The sequence below is a fragment of the Manacus candei genome, unplaced genomic scaffold (assembly GCF_025592945.1).
Source record: "Manacus candei isolate 608988 ecotype Guabito, Panama unplaced genomic scaffold, ASM2559294v1 h1tg000155l, whole genome shotgun sequence".
In the NCBI taxonomy this organism is placed as follows: Eukaryota; Metazoa; Chordata; class Aves; order Passeriformes; family Pipridae; genus Manacus; species Manacus candei.
The window spans coordinates 51,548-69,749 of record NW_026138203.1 but is presented as its reverse complement, the minus strand read 5'-3'; the positions used below and the strand labels follow the sequence as shown (position 1 = coordinate 69,749).

Genomic DNA, 18,202 nt, shown 5'->3' with positions numbered 1-18,202 from the left:
ACCCTCCGAGGCCCCCAGACTGCCTCCCAGACCCACAAAAACCCACAAGATGTCCCCAAACCCCTCCCAGTTACCTCCAGCCCTCCCAGGACCTTTCAAACCCTCTCCTAGTTGCCCCCTTCCCCTTGAGTATGCCCCCAAACTCTCTCCCAGTTCCTTCCCACATCCCCGACGATTCCCCAAAACCCCTCACAGCTGCCCCAATCTCCCCAACCTCCCTCCCAAACACCCAAACTCCCCCAAACACCTTCCCAGTTACCCCCACAACCTCCAACCCCTTCTCAGCCTCCCCATTCCTTCCCAAAGCCCCTCCCAGTTGCCGGCCGGTCCCCCAGGCTCGGGTGAGGAGGTGCCCCAGGCTGACGGGCCCACCCAGACAGGGGCGGTTCCTGCAGCATGTTAGGAGCCACCCTCTGCCCCGAAAGCTCCCGCCCGCCCTGGAGCCACCTCAACTGCCCCTGCAGGGGAGAAATCCAGGCCGGAGCAGAGCAGGGGGCAGGGCCGGGTTGGGACCTCGATGGACGGGGGCACTGGGAGAGCAGGGGAGAGACCAGGATGGGCTGAGAGGGCACTGGGGGAGAGGGGAGACACTGGGATGGGCTGAGGGGGCACTGGGAGGGAGAGGGGAAAGTTTTTTGCCCCTTTCCTGGGCACTTGAACACCCTCTGCACCCTCGTTCCCGACCGTGCCAGTTGTCCTTCCCCCCCAAGCCATGAACAGGTTTTGGGACTCCCTCGTGGGTCGCAGCCAATAGAACGGCTCTGCTGGAATGACGTCATTGCCAAATTCTGCTGGGTCCATGTCCTTGTGCCGGTGAGTCACCCAATAGAACGTCGAAACTTCCGCGGGGGCTGCCGGGAGCGGGACGGTGATGGCGGGGGAGGGGAGGATCGGGATTGAACCCGATTGGTCCCAATCGATCCCGGCCCCAGGGTCTCCCCCTGCCGCACTGTTTTTCACGTGCGGCCCCAACGAGACCATGGTGTTGTGGGGTGAGTTCAGGGGGTCCGGCGGCTCCTGGTGACCCCTCCGAATCTCCCCTAAGACTCTCGGGAACCGCCCAGATCCCCCCCAAGACTCCTGGGGACCCTCTGCCTTTCCCCCTCCTCCCCAAATCTCCTGTGCATCCCCTTAACCCTTGAAAATCTCCTGGACCACCTCATACCCCCAGACTCCCTCCTGGGGACCCCCAAACACTCTTCAGGACTCCGGGGTCCCTCCCGACCCCCTCCTAGAGTCTTTTGGGTGTCACCAACCCTTTACGGCGGATTCCTCCGTCCATTTTTCCACCCCGGACTGCTGAGGGTCCACCCCACCAAGAAACTACTGGGAACTCCCCAGTGTCCCACCACGAGATTCCTGGGTCCCTCCCCCCCCCCAACCCCCTGTGGGTGCCCCCATCCTTTCTTCCCCTCGAAAATATTCTTGGGGGTCCCCCAATGTCTCCTCCAGCCCCCATCCTGCCAGGGATGGATTTGGGGGGATCTCCTTCCCCTTCCCTCTGGCCCGAAGGCAAATGCCCTCCCTGTCCTTCTTCCTTCACCCCCAGGCAGAAAAGAGAAGAGAAACAGCCAGTTGGCCCTGGCAGGTGTGGGTGTGTGCAGGCTGTGGTTGAGTGGTTGAGAAGGGAGAGGAGGGGGCTGGTGTTTGGGCCAAGTCCAGCAGGTGATGTCTTTTGTGTCTGGCAGTCCTTGGTCGGCTCCACGACCATCCAGCTGTCAGTGTTCATGACATACCCATCAGCCCTTCTCTTCTTGGCTCCTATACTTGCCAACCCTAAGCTGCTCCTAAGTTCTCTTGCTGTCAGTTCCTAAAGAGGTCTTGTCAAGTGTTACTGATTTAGAAACTAAAGCCTGACATCTTTGTCTTTGCCAAAGATGTGTGTGAAAGGGCAGTGCTGTTGCAAAGCAGTGTTGAGCTTCACATTGGGTGACTTGGCAGCTTCCTCTGCATCACCCATGCACCCTGGGTTTCTTTGAAAAGTACTTCTCACTCCAAATGTGACACCACATTAGCCTGTAGGACATCCTGTCCCCAAATGGATAACTGTAAATATTAATAATTAAAAAGTGACCCCCTCCATTATTCAAGAAAAGCTTGTATCTCTGTACTAAAAGCATCCAAGGGTCACGTCCCCCAGTTTTCGATCTGACAAGGGTTTGGAGGGGCTGCTTTGTGCAGGGAACCCTTTGGGGGCCCCTTGCACATGGGTAGGGCTGCACTCTGGGGGTGTGGGGCTTTGGTTCTTTGGTTGCCAGGGGCCACTGTGAGTCACTGAGCCGGGGTGGGGACAATGGGCAGGGCTGGCTGGGACAGGTTGTGGTACCTGTGACATAAAAGGGAAGTGTCCCCGTGGGGCAGCTCTGCAGGGCCCATCAGGGGATGCTGCCCAGTGCAGTCTGTGCTGTGGGGAGCACGCACACAGGGAGAGGCTGGGCCGGACGAGGGCCAGGGCAGCAAGGTCGCCCCAGGGAGTGGGTTCTGCCCCTGCCTGCAGGGCCCAGCCCCTGGCAGGAGCGCCTTGGGCAGGGCCCGGTGCTGCTGCTGGGGCAGGGGGTGAGGCCTTGCCACCTACCAGCTGCCTGGGCCCCTGTCCTTGCTGCGCCACATCCCCGAGGCTCCATCCCCGCTCCCCCAGCACCAGCTCCCTCCTTCCCAACCCCAACCAAGCCTTTCTCTGTGTCCTCCTGCAGGCCATGACTTTCACAACATTCCTTTTGGTGCTTGTGCAAAGCATCATCCAGTCCCTGCAGGCAGTCGGGGAGCGGCTGCACAAGACTCAGTGAGCTTGGAGGTCTTTTCCAAGCTGAAGGACTCTTGGATTCTGTGATTGTGTGCTGGATTCAGCTGGGTCCGTGTTAGCAGCATTAGTTTGCTCCCAAAGTTTCCTCGCTGTCAGCTCTTGTGGCCTAAGGTTTGAGCTCCTTTAACTCCTTGTGCTGAGCTCCTGATGGGAAACGAGAGGCCTCTGCGAGCAGATTCCTGGTGTTCCCTGTAGAACAGTGAGGGAGAAGGTGTAGTCAAGTGGGAAGAGGAGTACTGTTTGTGTGTTGCCTCCTATGTGACCTTGGCGCCTTTGAGGGGCTTGAAGGAGAAAAGAGCTTTGTTAAAGTGAGAAGTGAAATAGTGTGTTGGCTGTTCTCTCTGCAGGGAGAAGCTGTCGGTGGGGGAGGGGTCAGAGAGTGGGGGAGAGGCCGTAAAGTGGGGGAGTGGCCACAGAGTGGGAGAGGGGTCACAGAATGGGGGAGGGATCACAGAGTGGGGGAGGAGCCACAGAGTGGGGGAGGGGCCATAAAGTGGGGGAAGGGTCTGAGAGTGGGGGAGGGGCCATAAAGTGGATGAGGGGCCAGAGAGTGGGGGAGGGGTCAGAGAGTGGGGGAGGGGCCATGAAGTGGGAGAGGGGTCACAGAGTGGGAGAGGGGCTACAGAATGGGGTAGGGGCCACAGAATGGGGAAGGGGCCATAAAGTGTGGGAGGGGCCACGGGGTGGGGAAGGGGTCACAGCCTTGACTCGGGGGGTCAGGGCAGTGACCTCGGGGAGGGGGAGGGGTCAGGGCATGGGGTAGGGGTCTCACCTGATCCCGGGGCTATCGGGGCCATGGCGGGGCCGAACCTGGTGGAGACACCCAAGTTTTTCCCAAATTTCCCCTCATTTTTCCCAATTTTTCATCCATTTCTCCCAAATTTCCCACTCTTTCCCCAATTTTCCCCTCATTTCCCCCATTTTTCCCAAATTTCCCCATTTTTCTCAATTTTTCCCCATTTTTTTCCAAATTCCTTCCATTGTTCCCAAATTTCCCCCATTTTTTCCCATTTTCCCCAAATTTCCCCCATTTTTCCCAACTTTCTCCAATTTTTCATCCAGTTTTCCCCAAATCCCCCATTTTTTTCTCAATTCACCCCATTTTTCCCAAATTTCCCCCTTTTCCCCAAATTCCGCCATTTTTCCCAATTTTTTTCCTAAATTTCCCCTAATTTTTCCCAATTATCCCTCATTTTTCCTGATTTTTCACCCGTTTTCCCCAAATTTCTTACTTTTTTCCCAGTTTTCCCTCCATTTCCCCTCAAAATCCCCCATTTCCCCAAATTTCTGACTTTTTCCTCAAAATTTCCCCCGTTTTTCCACATTTTCCCGGATTTTCCCCCAGTTTTCCTAAATTTCCCCCCATTTTTCCCCATTTTTATCAATTTTCCCCAAATTTCCCACTTTTTTCCCCAATTTTTCCCCATTTTCCCCAAAATTCCTGGTTTTTTCCCCCCATTTTTTCCCACTGGGGAAATTTGGGAAATTTGGAAAACTGGGGACCCAAAAATCCAAGAAAATGTGAGGAAATGGGGGAAAAATGTGGGGAAAATCTGGAGAAAAATCTGAAAATGTGGGAAAAATGGGGGGAAAATCAGGAAAATGGTAAAAAATGTGGGAAAATGTGGGAAAATGGGGAAATTGCGAAAAATTCTGGGAAAAATGTGAGAAAAATCCGGGGAAATGGGGAAAAATGGGGGAAAATGTGGGAAATTCTGGGGAAAATGGGGAAAAATATGGGAAAATATGGAAAAATGAGGAAAAAAAGGGGGAAAATGGGGAAAAATGTTTGAAAATCTGGGAAAATGTGGGAAAAATGGGGGGGAAATCTGGGAAAATGGGGGGAAATCGAGAAAAAACTCGTGAAAATGGGGAAAAAATTGGGAAAAAACTGGGAAAATGGGGAAAAATTGGGAAAAAACCTGGGAAATTCTGGGGAAAATGGGAGAAAATCTGGGAAAAATGTGGAAAAAATGGGGGGGAAAGGGGAAAAAATGGGAAAAATCTGGGAAAATAGGGAAAAAATGGGGGGAAAATGGGGAATATTCTGGGAAAATCTGGAAATATGGGGAAAAAATCTGAGAAAAATGGGGAAAAATCTGGGAAAAATGGGGGAAAATGAGGAAAAATCTGGGAAAATGTGGGGAAAAATGTGGGAAAAATCATGGAAAATGGGGGGAAATTGGGAAAAAATCCGGGGAAATGTGGGAAAAAAAGGGGGGAAATCTGGGAAAATGGGGAACATAATCGGGAAAAAATCTGGGAAAAAATGGGAAAAATGAGGCAAAATCTGGGGAAATAGGGAGAAAATCTGGGAAAATGTGGGAAACAATTTGGGAAAATGTGGGAAAATGGGGAAAAATCCGAGAAAATGGGGGTGAAATGGGGAAAAATCTGGGGAAAATGGGGAAAATGGGGAAAAATCTGGGAAAATGTGAAAAAATTGGGAAAAACTGTGGGAAAATGGGGGAAATGAGGAGAAATCCGTGAAAATGGTGGAAAATGAGGAAAAATGTGTGAAAATGAGAAAAAATGGGAAAAAAATCCGGAAAAATGGGGAAAATCGGGAAAAATCAAGAAAAATGGGGGAAAATGTGGGAAAATGTGGGAAAATGTGGGAAAATGTGGGAAAATCTGGAAGAAAATCTGGAGAAAATCTGAGAAAATGTGGGAAAAATGGGAAAAAATGTGGGAAAAATCTGGGAAAATGTGGGAAATTCTGGGAAAAGTGGAGGAAAAATCTGGGAGAAATCTGGGAAAATGGGGACAAACTGGGGGGGAAATGGTGGAAATTCTGGGGAAAATGGGGGGAAATGGAGCAAAATGGGAAAAAATTCCAGAAAATGGGGAAAAATGGGGAAAGATTTAAAAAAATGGGAAAAAATCTTGGGAAAATCTGGGAAAAATGGGGAAAAATCTGGGAAAAATGAGGAAAAATCTTGGAAAATGTGGAAAAAATGGGAGAAAATCCAGGAAATGGGGAAAAATGGGGAAAGATAAAAAAAAATTTGGAAAAATGGGGAAAATATGGGAAATTCTGGGAAAAATCCAGGAAAATGGGGGAAAAAATCTGGGCAAATCTGGGAAAAATGTGAGAAAAAATCGGGGAAAATGTGGAAAAAATGGGAAAAAAAATCTGGGAAAATCTGGAGAAAAATGTGTGAAAATGTGTGAAAATGTGGGAAAAATGTGGAAAAAATGGGGAAAAATCTGGGAAAATGGGGGAAAATCTGGGAAAATCTGGACAAAATGCGGAAAAATCTGGGAAAATGGGGTAAAAATGGGAAAAAATCTGGGAAAATATAGGAAAATTGGGAAAAATCTGGAAAATGGGGGGGAAATGGGGAAAAATTCAGGAAAATGTGGAAAAATGGGTGAAAATCTGGGAAAAATGGGGAAAATGGGGGGAAATGGGGAAAAATGGGGAAAAATGTGGAAAAACTGGGTTAAACTGGGAGGAACTGGGAGAAACTGGGCCAGAGGGAAAGGGATGTTGCCATGGAAATGTGAGCCCGCCCCTCCCCCACCCGGCCCAGGGCCCACGGGGGGGGAACTGGGTTAAACTGGGACATACTGGGAGGCACTGGGGGGGAAGCTGGGAGTTACTGGGAGCTACTGGAAGCTACTGGGGAGGTCACTGGGGTTACTGGGATGGACACTGGAGTTACTGGGAGCTACTGGGGGGGTCACTGGGGTTACTGGGAAGGACACTGGGGTTACTGGGAGCTACTGGGGGGGTCACTGGGGTTACTGGGAGTTACTGGGAGCTACTGGGGGGCTTACTGGGAGTTACTGGGAGCTACTGGGGTGGACACTGGGGTTACTGGGAGTTACTGGGAGCTACTGGGATAGACACTGGGGTTACTGGGAGCTACTAGGAGCTACTGGGAGGGTCACTGGGGTTACTGGGGGGGTCACTGGAGATACCGGAGGCATTACTGGGGTTACTGGGAGCTACTGGGAGCCACTGGGAGTGGCCCATCCCCCTCCCTCCCCAAGGTCACCCCAAGGACACGGAGGGGGGGGAGGGGGGGAAGCCCTGCCCCCTCCCAGTCCCTCCCAGTCCCTCCCAGTTCCCTCCCAGTCCCTCCCAGTACCTGAACTGGTCACACTGGGAGCGGCTCCAGGTCCCCCCTCCAGTTTGGGCCCCTGGGGCTATTTTTGGGACCCGGTGATGTCACTGGGGGGGCGGGGCCTCGAGGGGGCGGCCCCTCCCCTCTCCCTTCCCAGTACAGACCAGTAAGGGACCAGTAACGGCCCCAGTGGGGGGGGGAGGGGAAGGAGGGAACACTGAGGGTGGGGATGGAGCAGGATGGTCCTTGAGCGTGGGGGAAGGGCAGGAGGTTCCCTGAGGGTGGGGGAAGGGCAGGACCGTCCCTGAGGGTGGGGAGGGGTAGGCGGGTCCCTGAGGGTGGGGGAGGGGCAGGAGGGACCCCGAGGTGGGGGGAGGGGCAGGAGGGTCCTGAGGGTTGGGGAGGGGCAGGGAGGAACCCTGAAAGTGAAGGAGGGGCCCTGAGGGTCCCTGAAGGTGGGGGAGGGGTAGGAAGTTCCCCGAGGGTGGGGGAGGGGCAGGAGAGTCTCTGAGGTTGGGGGAGGGGTCCTGAGGGCCCCTGAAGGTGGGGGAGGGGCAGGGAGGGCTCCTGAGAGTGGGGGAGGGGTAGCAGGTTCACTGGGGGGAGGGGAAGGAAGGGATCCTGAGGGTGGGGGAGGGACAGGAGGGACCCTGAGGGTTGGGGAGGTGCAGGAAGGGGGGGGAGGGGCTTTGGGGGGGCCCTTAAAGGTGGGGGGAGGGGCTGAAAATGGGTCCATCATTGGGAGGGGACACGCCCACCCAAACCCCAGTAAGTCCCAGTTGAGCTCCCAGTTCAGGGAGGGGGAGAGGATGCAAAAGACATGCCCACTTGCAGAGGCTATGGCCACCTTGGGACGGGACACGCCCACCAGGGAGAGACCATGCCCACCTAAAGAAGGGACACGCCCACCCCCAAACCACTAAGTCCCAGCTGAGTTCTGCCTTAACTGGTCCTTACTGGTCCCACCACCCCATTCCGCGTTCCAGTGACCCGTACTGGTCCATACTGGTTTATACTGGTCTATCCTGGTTTATACTGGTCTGTCCTGGTCTGCCCTTGATGGAGATGCTGAAGTGCTCCCAACCCCCTTAACTGGTCCTTACTGGTCCCACCACCCCATTCCGTGTTCCAGTGACCCATACTGGTTTATGTTGGTCTATACTGGTCCATACTGGTTTATACTAATCTATACTGGTCTATACTGGTCTGTACTAGTCTGACGTTGACGGAGATGCTGAAGTGCCCCCAACCCCCTTAACTGGTCCTTACTGGTCCCACCGCCCCATTCCCCGTTCCAGTCACCTGTACTGGTCCATACTGGTTTATACCGGTTTATACTGGCCCATACTGGTCTATACGGGTCTATACGGGTTTATACTGACCTGACCTTGATGGAGATGCTGAAGTGCCCCCAACCCCCTTAACTGGTTCTTACTGGTCCCACCACCCCATTCCCCGTTCCAGGGACCCGTACTGGTTTATACTGGTTTATACTGCTCTACCCTGGTTTATACTGGTCTGTACTGGTCTGACCTTGATGGAGATGCTGAAGTGCCCCCAACCCCCCTAACTGGTCCTTACTAGTCCCACTGCCCCATTCCCCATTCCAATGACCCGTACCGGTCTGTACTGGTTTATACTGGTCTATACCGGTCTATACCAGTCCATACTGGTCTATACTGGTTTATACTGGTCTGTACTGGTCTGACCTTGACGGAGATGATGAAGCGCCCCCAACCCCCTTAACTGGTCCTTACTGATCCCACCACCCCATTCCCTGTTTCAGTGACCCGTACTGGTTTATATCGGTTTATACTGCTCTACCCTGGTTTATACTGGTCTATACTGGTCCATACTGGTTTGTACCGGTCTGTACTGGTCTGACCTTGATGGGGATGCTGAAGTGCCCCCAACCCCCTTAACTGGTCCTTACTGGTCCCACCACCCTGCTCGCTGTTCTAGTGACCTGTACTGGTCCATACTGGTCCATACTGGTCCGTACTGGTTTTTTACTGGTCTATACTGGTCTATACTGGTCTATACTGGTCTATACTGGTCTACACTGGTCTATACTGGTCTATAATGGTCTGACCTTGATGGAGATGCTGAAGTGCCCCCAAGCCCCTTAACTGGTCCTTATCGGTCCCACTGCCCCATTCCCCATTCCAGTGACCCATATTGGTCTATACTGGTCCATACTGGTTTATACTGGTCTCTACCGATCTATACTGGTCTATGCTGCTCTGTACTGGTTTGACCTTGATGGAGATGCTGAAGTGCCCCCAACCCCCTTAACTGGTCCTTACTGGTCCCACTGCCCTGCTCCCCATTCCATTGACCCATACTGGGTCGTGGTGGCAAGAACCCCAGCAGGAGCCAGGTGGGGTCTCCCTGCCATTGGATGAGTGCTCTGGGAGGTCAGGGCTGCTCACAGATCCAGATCACAGCACATTTCCAAGAGCACTGTCAAATGAGAAGGGCAAAGCACAATTATTAGGAAGGAATGGAGCTTTTCTCAGTCAGTGTTTCCAGTTTCCTACTCCTGAGGAATCTGGGGGTTGAGAAATGGAAAAGAAACTCTCATGTTGGACAAGTCACTGAGACTCCTGAGCTGTAACTTGGAATGCACAAGTGCTTCTGTAAGCAACTTCCTAAAGTGCTTTCGGTCTCTGCTCTGCTTTTGACAGAAGCAGCATCACTTCTGCTGGACCCATCTGTTTTTCCTTTATCTGCCCTTTTCCACCTGCCTGAGGTTTCTCTCAGGTCAAAGTGAGAGCACAGACATTTGGATGGAGTGGTGACAGGGAAGTCATGAATGGATTTCTGATGTTGAATCTACTGTTTTGAAATCAGAAAATGTGGTGCTGAAGTCATCGTTAACCTTTGAGAGGGAAACAGGAGAAAAATCGCATAAACTTGTTGCTAAAAATGAGCTGCTTCAAACTGAGGTTGACCACCTTCAAAGTCTTGTTGCGCCAGAGTGCAGAGAGAAAACTGTTGCTAAAAAAACAGGCTCCTGGTTTGGTCAGGCAACTTCATAAACCAGTGTCTTACCCTGGCATTGAGACTTGGGAAACCACAGAGGACCCTGATTCTAAGTCTCAGGAGAGAAAGAAACAAGGAGAATTTGAAGTTCAACTGATGTTTCTAGAGTCTCCCAGCTTTCCTCACATTAATGAAAATAGACTGAGTGATCCCTGTGATAATGAACAAAGGGAAGATTATTCTTTACCTCCCTCAATTTCCTTTGTGCCTGATACTGAATCCACTAAAAAACCTTGGACTCAAAAAGAGAACCCGACCCAGAAAACAACTCAATTCATTCTGATTCAAGTGGTTAAAGAGCAGAAGCATTATGGCGATAAACCTGGACAAATTAAAAGCCAACCAGTGAAATCCTATCAATATATCACATACCTTGGGATTCCACTTTGTTCTCATCAACAGTTAATACAATTTCCAATGGATATGGGGACAAAATGTTGGCAGCAAAATGCCAAAGATGGGATTAAAACCCAGACGAAAAAGAATTAAAATCACTGGAGAAAAAGAAGAAACCAGTCTTCAACCAAGAGCTTCACCCTGTTACTGTTTTGTTGATATTACCTTTTTGCTTTTTATTCTAATAATCATATTGTATGTTAAAATTTGGATGATTATGAAACAGTCAGCTCACTGATTACCCCCATCAATACTAGATGATGCCCGCAGTATACACCCGTCCCAGCCCCTCCAGGAGCCCTCAAATCCCATCCTGGTCCCACAGGACACTCCCAACTTCCCCTCAAACACTCCGAGGCCCCCAGATTGACTCCTAGATCCAGAAAACTCTTGCTGCCTGCCCATGGAGTGCCCAGTGTGGCCCACCAACTGCACCACAAAGCCAAAGCTTCCAGGCTTTCTTTCCTGGGAATTAGGGCTGTTGTTTCCTGTTTTCAACCATGCCTCCCAACTGATAGCCCAACTCCCAAACTGCTAGCATGCCTGTTGATACAGAATTGTTAAAATAAACCTTGCCAGTATATGTTTTCAGACACCGATTATTTAGTGTCGTTTCACTTTAATCCACCCCAAGGGAATTATTAATAAAACCCTGAGTTACCCCCCTCCCCTTTTCCTGGGGCGGGTTGTAACACCAATCAGCACTGACTCCGCCCAGTAGGCATAGCAAAGGAAGTTTCCTTTTGGTTTAGGGTTTAGTGTTAGGGTTAGTGTTAGGTTTAGGGTTGAGGGTTAGGGTTAGGGTTAGGGTTAGGTTTTGAGTTAGGGTTAGGGTTAGAACGGGTTAGGGTTAGGGTTAGGAAATTTAGGGTTAGGGTTAGAGTTAGCAAAACTTAGGGTTAGGGTTAGGGTTAGGTTTAGGGTTAGCAAAAGACAGGGTTACTGTTAGGGTTACGGTTAGGGTTAGGGGTATGGGTAAGGGTTAGGGTTAGGAAGAATTTGTCTCAGTGTGCGATCTAACAATCGCGGTTTTAGCCCATTCTGGACACGCAGCGGTGCCCAATAAGCCCCTCTCAGACTATAAGCCCGATTCATTGCCCACCGCTGCCAGAATCTTTTGCTTTTTCTCTTGGGTCTCTACTTTTGCTGTTGCTGTTCTGTTGCCTGTCTGGCAGAATGCCCACCGCCGTCCAGTATGTACTCTGCTTCTATAGAGCACTGTCCCCTAACCCCAACATTAAAAGAGAGACTGGAAGCTATGCCCAAACCCTGTTCCCTAACCCTAAACCTAAACAACAGACTGCAAGCTATGCGCAAACCTTTTTCCCTAACCCTAACCTGAAAAGTGAGGATGCAAGCCATGCGCAAACCCTTTTCCCTAACCCTAACCCTAAAAACGAGACTGCAAGTTATGCGCAAACCCTCTTCCCTAACCCTAACCTTAAAAAAGAGACTGCAAACTATGCGCAAACCCTGTTACCTAACCCTAACCTTAAAAAAGAGACTGCAAGCTATACGCAAACCCTTTTCTCTGAACCTAACCTTAAAGAGACTGCAAGCTATGCGCAAACCCGATTCCCTGACCCTAATCCTAAAAAAGTGAATGCAAGCTATGTGCAAGCCCTGTTCCCTAACCTTAACCTTAAAAAAGAGACTGCAAGCTATGCACAAAACCAGTTCCCTAACCCTAACTTTAAAAAAGAGACTGCAAGCTACTAGGGTTAGGGTTAGGGTTTAGGGTTAGGGTTAGGGTTAGAGTTAGGGTTAGGGTTAGAGTTCGGGTTAGGGTTAAGGTTAGGGTTGGGGTAAGGGTTAGGGGTTAGGGTTGGGGTTAGGGTTAGGGTTAGTCAGAATCTGTCTCAATGCGCGATCTAACTATCGCGGGTTTACCCCATTCCAGGAACGCAGTGGTGCCCAGTAAACCCCTCTCGGGCTATAAGCCCAATTCAGTGCCCACCGCTGTCAGAATCTTTTGCTTTTTCTCTTGGGTCTCTGCTTTTGCTGTTGCTGTTCTGTTGCGTGTCTGGCAGAATACCCACCGCCGTCCGGTATGTACTCTGCTTCTATAGAGCACTGGCCCCGCCCACTGGGTGGAGTCAAGAGGTGGAGTCCGTGTTGATTGTTCTGCGTCACTGGCTCCGCCTACTGGGCAGAGTCAGTGCTGATTGGTGTTACAACCCTCCCCAGGAAAACGGGAGAGGAGGTAACTCAGGTTTTTATTAATAATTCCCTTGGGGTGGATTAAAGTGAAACGACACTAAATAATCGGTGTCTGAAAACATATACTGGCAAGGTTTATTTTAACAATTCTGTATCAACAGGCATGCTAGCAGTTTGGGTGCTGTCATACCACAATGTGACACAGAGATAACCTTTGGGGGGGGAAAGAAAATGCATAGGGGAGAGAAAGGCAGGATAAGAGCAAGGGAGAGTAAGAGAAAGAAAAGCTGAGAGTGGACAGATGTATATAGTCACCGCCCACGGGGTCCAGTGATGCTTCCATGTCTGTTAGTTGAAGTGGTGACGTTGATCTGCCGGGGGTGAAGGAGGGAAGTCCCCATACTCCAAGAAGTTATGAGTTATAGCCATGATTAGTGTCACGGACCATGCCACGAGCCTCCAACATCTTGAGGGTTGCAGTCTCTCTTCTAAGGTTAGGGAACAGGCTTTGGGCATAACTTGCAGTTACTGTGTGGACCAATTGTCAGAGACTGAAATGGTTAATGATTTATGCATTCTAGGAGACTTTTCAGGCTTTTGACTTGCATGATACCCCTGATGAGCAGTCGGGCCCCTCCCTCCCTCCCTCCAGTGCTGACGGTGTGAAGCCCTGAAAAGGCAAGAGCTGAGCTTACAGGTTTTTTAGGGTTTACGGTTTGCGTTCCTGGAATGGGGTAAACCCACGATAGTTAGATCGCGCATTGAGACAGATTCTGACTAACCCTAACCCTAACCCCAACCCTAACCCCTAACCCTTACCCTAACCCTAACCCCAACCCTAACCCCTAACCCTTACCCTAACCCTAACCTTAACCCTAACCCGAACCCTAACCCTAACCCTAACCCTAACCCTTACCCTAACCCTAACCCTAACCCTAGTAGCTTGCAGTCACTTTTTTAAAGTTAGGGTTAGGGGACTGGTTTTGTGCATAGCTTGCAGTCTCTTTTTTAAGGTTAAGGTTAGGGAACAGGGTTTGCGCATAGCTTGCATTCACTTTTTTAGGATTAGGGTCAGGGAATCGGGTTTGCGCATAGCAACACTAACCCTAAAAAAGAGACTGCAAGCTACGCACAAACCCGGTTCCCTAACCCTAAAAAAAACCCTAACTCTAACCCTAACCCTAACCCTAACCCCAACCCTAAACCTAACCCTAACCCTAACCCTAACCCTGATTCTAAGTCTGAGGAGAGACAGAAACCAGGAGACTTTGAAGTTCAACTGATGTTTCTACAGCCTCTCAGCTTTCCTCACATTAATGAAAATTGGCTCATTGAGGATAATGAGGATGCAGCTTCTGCTATGGGGAATTCTAAGCATTCTGGGGTCGGTAAGACAACCTGGTATGTAACACTTGAGTGAATGGGGGGTTGTCTTGGGGACTTGTTTCCCTTCTCTTTTCTGTCTCTCGGTTTCTCATTTTGTTTGCTACTTTCTTTGGAATAAATGTTGTTTTGTTCAGCTTTCAACTGTGTACTGGTTTCAGTTTTGGCAATCTCCCTGCTGCCACGGTCCAGGGGGATGGGAAATAGGACTGAGCACTGCAATAACGGTTCTTGGCACAGTTGAGGGTTCGTGCAGCAATACCACTTTATTCAGGGACAACAGGGGTTTAAATAAGGGGTTTAAAGTCTGAGGGGAGGATTCTGAACTGGGGAGGAGCATGGGACTGACAACTCAGGGAAAAGTGTGATAGGGAGACAGGGAAAAGGTGGGTGGAACTTCGGAGTTCCTCTTTACCTCTTTACTCCTGATGGGGTACTGCGATCCCCCTACACCGCTGACTCTGGTGTTAGTGGTCTGGGCTGGCCAGCCGTACGGCCAGTCCTTGGAGGCAATTATGGTGACATCCGCCCCCATGTCGAGTAACCCTTCCACCTTGACTTTCTGAGGGTGCCTAGGTTGAGAAAAGTAAATGAGACATGTTAGAAGAGGGCGAGAGGTCTTCACCGAGGTTGTCCAGTGGACTTCCCTCAGTGATCCCTCCCTCCGCTCCTCATCTGGGGACACCACGCAGAGCAGCTCGTCGGTGGAGACCATCTTCGCCACGGGGAAGCGGTCCTCCAACTGCACGGGAGGGAGATGCACAGTTAGGCATATAACTATATTTGTGTTCGCCAGTCCCGTCAGGAGAGTAGGAACTACAATTATTCCCTTAGCCACTGCTGAAAAGTGCGATATCATCAGGTAAGTCTTATCTGTATTGACCGGGGCAGATGGTCTAACCCTGGCCTGCTCATAGGAGCTTAGGTGAGTAGACGGGTGAGTAACGGAAAGGATTATCCAATTTAGGGGAACACACTGGTTTTTAACTGAGATAGGATTATCCAATTTAGGGGAACACACTGGTTTTTAACTGCTGAATTTAAAGGATCACACTGAACGAGAATGAGGTCTGTCGGAGGCTCTTGGGTAATGGGGTAGCTGGGCGCGGTGTTGGGCGCAGGATGGAGCAGAGAGCAGGGGTTATTTGTGTCATCGCGCCCCCCTGGGCGCTCTGCTCCCCGTTTCCCTGATGTTCACAGGAGCAAGGGCGAAGATCGGGCAAAGATTGGAAGGTTACCCTTTTCCTCAGCTCTGGGGACCTCCTGGGGGGAAGGGGCTCACCATTGATATTGGTCATTGACCTACAACTAGAAGACAAATGACGGCCCTTCCCACACCTCCGACATAGGGTCTTAGGCAAATTTGGTTCGGGGACTAACTTAGGACAATGTTTTTTGAAGTGTCCCTTTTCACCACAATTGAAACATGATTGGGGACCCATGAAAGTGGCAGCCAATAGACTCGCTTTATGGGAATTGGAACCTATATTTTTACAAGCGTCTATCATTTCGAGTAGGGAGGGATCCTTTAACATCTTCAAAGCTTTCTGACAGTCCTCATTCGCCTTTTTGATAACCAATTTATTGAATAAAATTTCCTGGCTCTCTTTTTGGTGGACCTGCCTGCTGATTGCCTCTTTTAGCCTGGTTATGAATTCTACAAAAGGTTCTTTTGGGCCTTGGTTAATAAGTGTGAAAGAAGGCGTCTGCACATAGGCATCTGTCACCCTTTTCACGGCCTCTAATGCCAATTCTTTAGTCGCTTCTAAAAATTTGGGGTCAATTTGAGCTTGACCCCCCCTACTCGAATAGTTCCCCTCCCCATAGAGCATGTCTATTGCCTGTTGAATTGGGATTCCCCTTCTTTCCATTTTGTCATTGACATATGCAGTGATTAATTTTTTCCATTCTGCCTCAAATACTGAGGACTGTACTGTTGTAAAGAGTCCTCCTATCACTGCTCTTTTGTTGTAACGTATCAGCTTATAGGCCAGGAGGAAGGATTCTAGCAACTCGATGGTGAAGGGTGCCCCCAACCCATACTCGACGATGGCCTTTTTCATATCTTTTAGCATGGGGTACGATATTGGTCGCCACTTGTCGTGACGAGGGAAGAATGAGACGCTCAATATGAGAATCAGCAAGCTTCGTTTATTGATCATTGCTAACAGCTTAATATATGCTTTATAATTAGTTCATACATATTGCAAAAGCTAAGCTCATTATTGGTTCTGCTTAAATGTTGATCTGTTTAAATGTTGATCTCACCTCTTACTCATTTCTTTGTTGACACAGGTGGTACTCAGTTGCTTTTTGTTTTGCTAATCACAATGTCCTGTTTACCAGCCAGCTAACAGGGTACAAGGGCACTGTAACCTCGCTATCTAAGATGTTCCCACGGCCTAGGCAAGCCGTGTTCTATAGCCAATTCCCTACAAATACCCCCGTTTTTTTATTCTGGGCTAATAATGTTTTCTCTGTTATAGCACTTACACATTTAACAATAAAAGAAAAAGCAATATGAACTATTACTAAAATTACAACAATTGTCAACAACCATCGTAGGTTTTTCTTTAACAAAACTTAAAACCCATTCAGACATAGAACCAAAAATAGATTGAAGCCACAAGGCTATAGGACTAGTTGTTACTGTTACTTTCTTTGTGTGTTCTACTATTTCACTCAGGCTCTACAGTTCTTTTGTGTACAGGCTAGGCAGTTTGTGCCAGCTGGACAAGTCGTGGTTTTGATAAACACTTAATCTAGATTGAAATAATCTCAACATAAAACAGGTTTGAGTCCCATTACCACTTGTGCTATGTATATACAGTGATCCCATTAAATCTAACTCTTGGGGATCTTTTGCCAGAGTAAGACCTCGAGGGTTAGTACTAAAATAGACAGTACAAGCACAACGACAATCCGGACAAGAGACAACAACTGAGCGAGCAATAGAATGAATTAAGCTAAATCGACATCTGAAGGCTTCTGTATGCTGTGCTCTCAGTTTCTCACCAGTGCCCTCCTCCTTGCTCTCAGCCCTGTCACGAAGCTCAGGCAACATGGCCGAGGTGGGTGCTGAGGCCAGGCTGAAGGACAAACTGACACGCCCCGTCTGCCTGGACATTTACAGGAACCCTATGTCTCTGGGGTGCGGTCACAGCTTCTGCAAGGAGTGCATGCATACAGAAGGAACAGAAATATGCCAGCAGGGCCCTTCCCAGTGCCCACTCTGCCTTTACCCCACAGGCCCCCGTTCAGCCATGAAGACTTGCCTGACCTGCAAGGTCTCCCTGTGCCAAGCCCACCTGAATAAGCATAGCACAAAGAACACAGAAAAAAATACGTCCTGGTGGGGCTCTGTGGTGCCCAGGTTTTGGCTGAGAGAAAATCCCCCAGTACAGTAAACTGCTGGAATGCTACTGTGAGAAGGACAAGGTCCACACCTGCACGCTGCGCTCCGCCCCCAGCTCCCACAGGGACCACAAGACCATCAGCTTAAAGGAGGCTTTTGGCCAAGCACAGCGTGTTTTTCTCAAAACTGTAAAAGAGGTAAAAAACTAGGAAACTGCACTGGATCGAAGCATAGGAAACTTGCTGGAACAATCCTCTGCAAAGGAGTTCTTTAGAGTACAAACAACGCTTGAAAATTAAGACTTGGCATAACTGGTTGAGAAATGACTGCTTTTTGTGTACATGAACCCTAAATATTTCCAGGGTACTTTTCACTGCACCGTGTCAGGAGCAACTACTAGGCCAAAGAATTGTAGACTCTTTCTGGTTTCAGTGTCCAACACACCCAGCTAATCCTCAGTGGTTACAGCTAGCAGAAATATCATCTATATAATGACAACAAAGACAGTCAGAAAATTGCATTGGAAACATAAACCACTGACAAATTATAGAAAAGCCTTTCATTCTATGGGAGAGGGTTTTCTATGGATAACGCTCATAAGGTTCTGCACGAATAATAGATGGAACTAAAAATGCACATTTTTTCTCTATCACTGGGATCTAACTGGATTGTGAGAAGATAACCTGTCAAATCAATAATAACAATGGGTTATTCAGTAGAAAGCACAGAAGGGGTCAGTAAGCCAATGCTTACTAACCATGATTGCACCAACCTGTCTGAGATCATGCAAAGGTTTTCATTTCATAGATTTTTTCTTTATCACAAACACAGGGGTAATTAAAGGATTCTGAGATGGTTCAATGTAATCAGAATCAAGCTGCCTTCTGACAAGCTGTTGCAGGACCAACAGCTGTTCTGTAGGTAGGAGCCATTGTTTAAGTCACACAGGATCTGTATGTTCTAACCAAGCAGTACCTCCTAATATCA

General features: G+C 49.5%; 1 long non-coding RNA gene across 2 annotated transcripts in view; it reads right to left on the bottom strand.

Moving 5' to 3' along the window:
- Positions 1-2,774: 2,774 nt before the first annotated feature.
- LOC127463344 (uncharacterized) overlaps positions 2,775-18,202 on the bottom strand; it is a 54,140-nt gene continuing 38,712 nt past the window's right edge. Inside the window, exons 1-3 of one of the 2 annotated variants that reach the window (XR_007900800.1) lie at positions 6,901-6,967; positions 3,576-3,613; positions 2,775-2,992 (exon numbers count right to left, since the gene is read on the bottom strand). This is a non-coding gene — a long non-coding RNA (uncharacterized LOC127463344). Of the gene's footprint in view, positions 2,993-3,575; positions 3,614-6,900; positions 6,968-18,202 lie in introns of those variants that run through there. The other variant, XR_007900801.1, reaches the window with a different exon arrangement.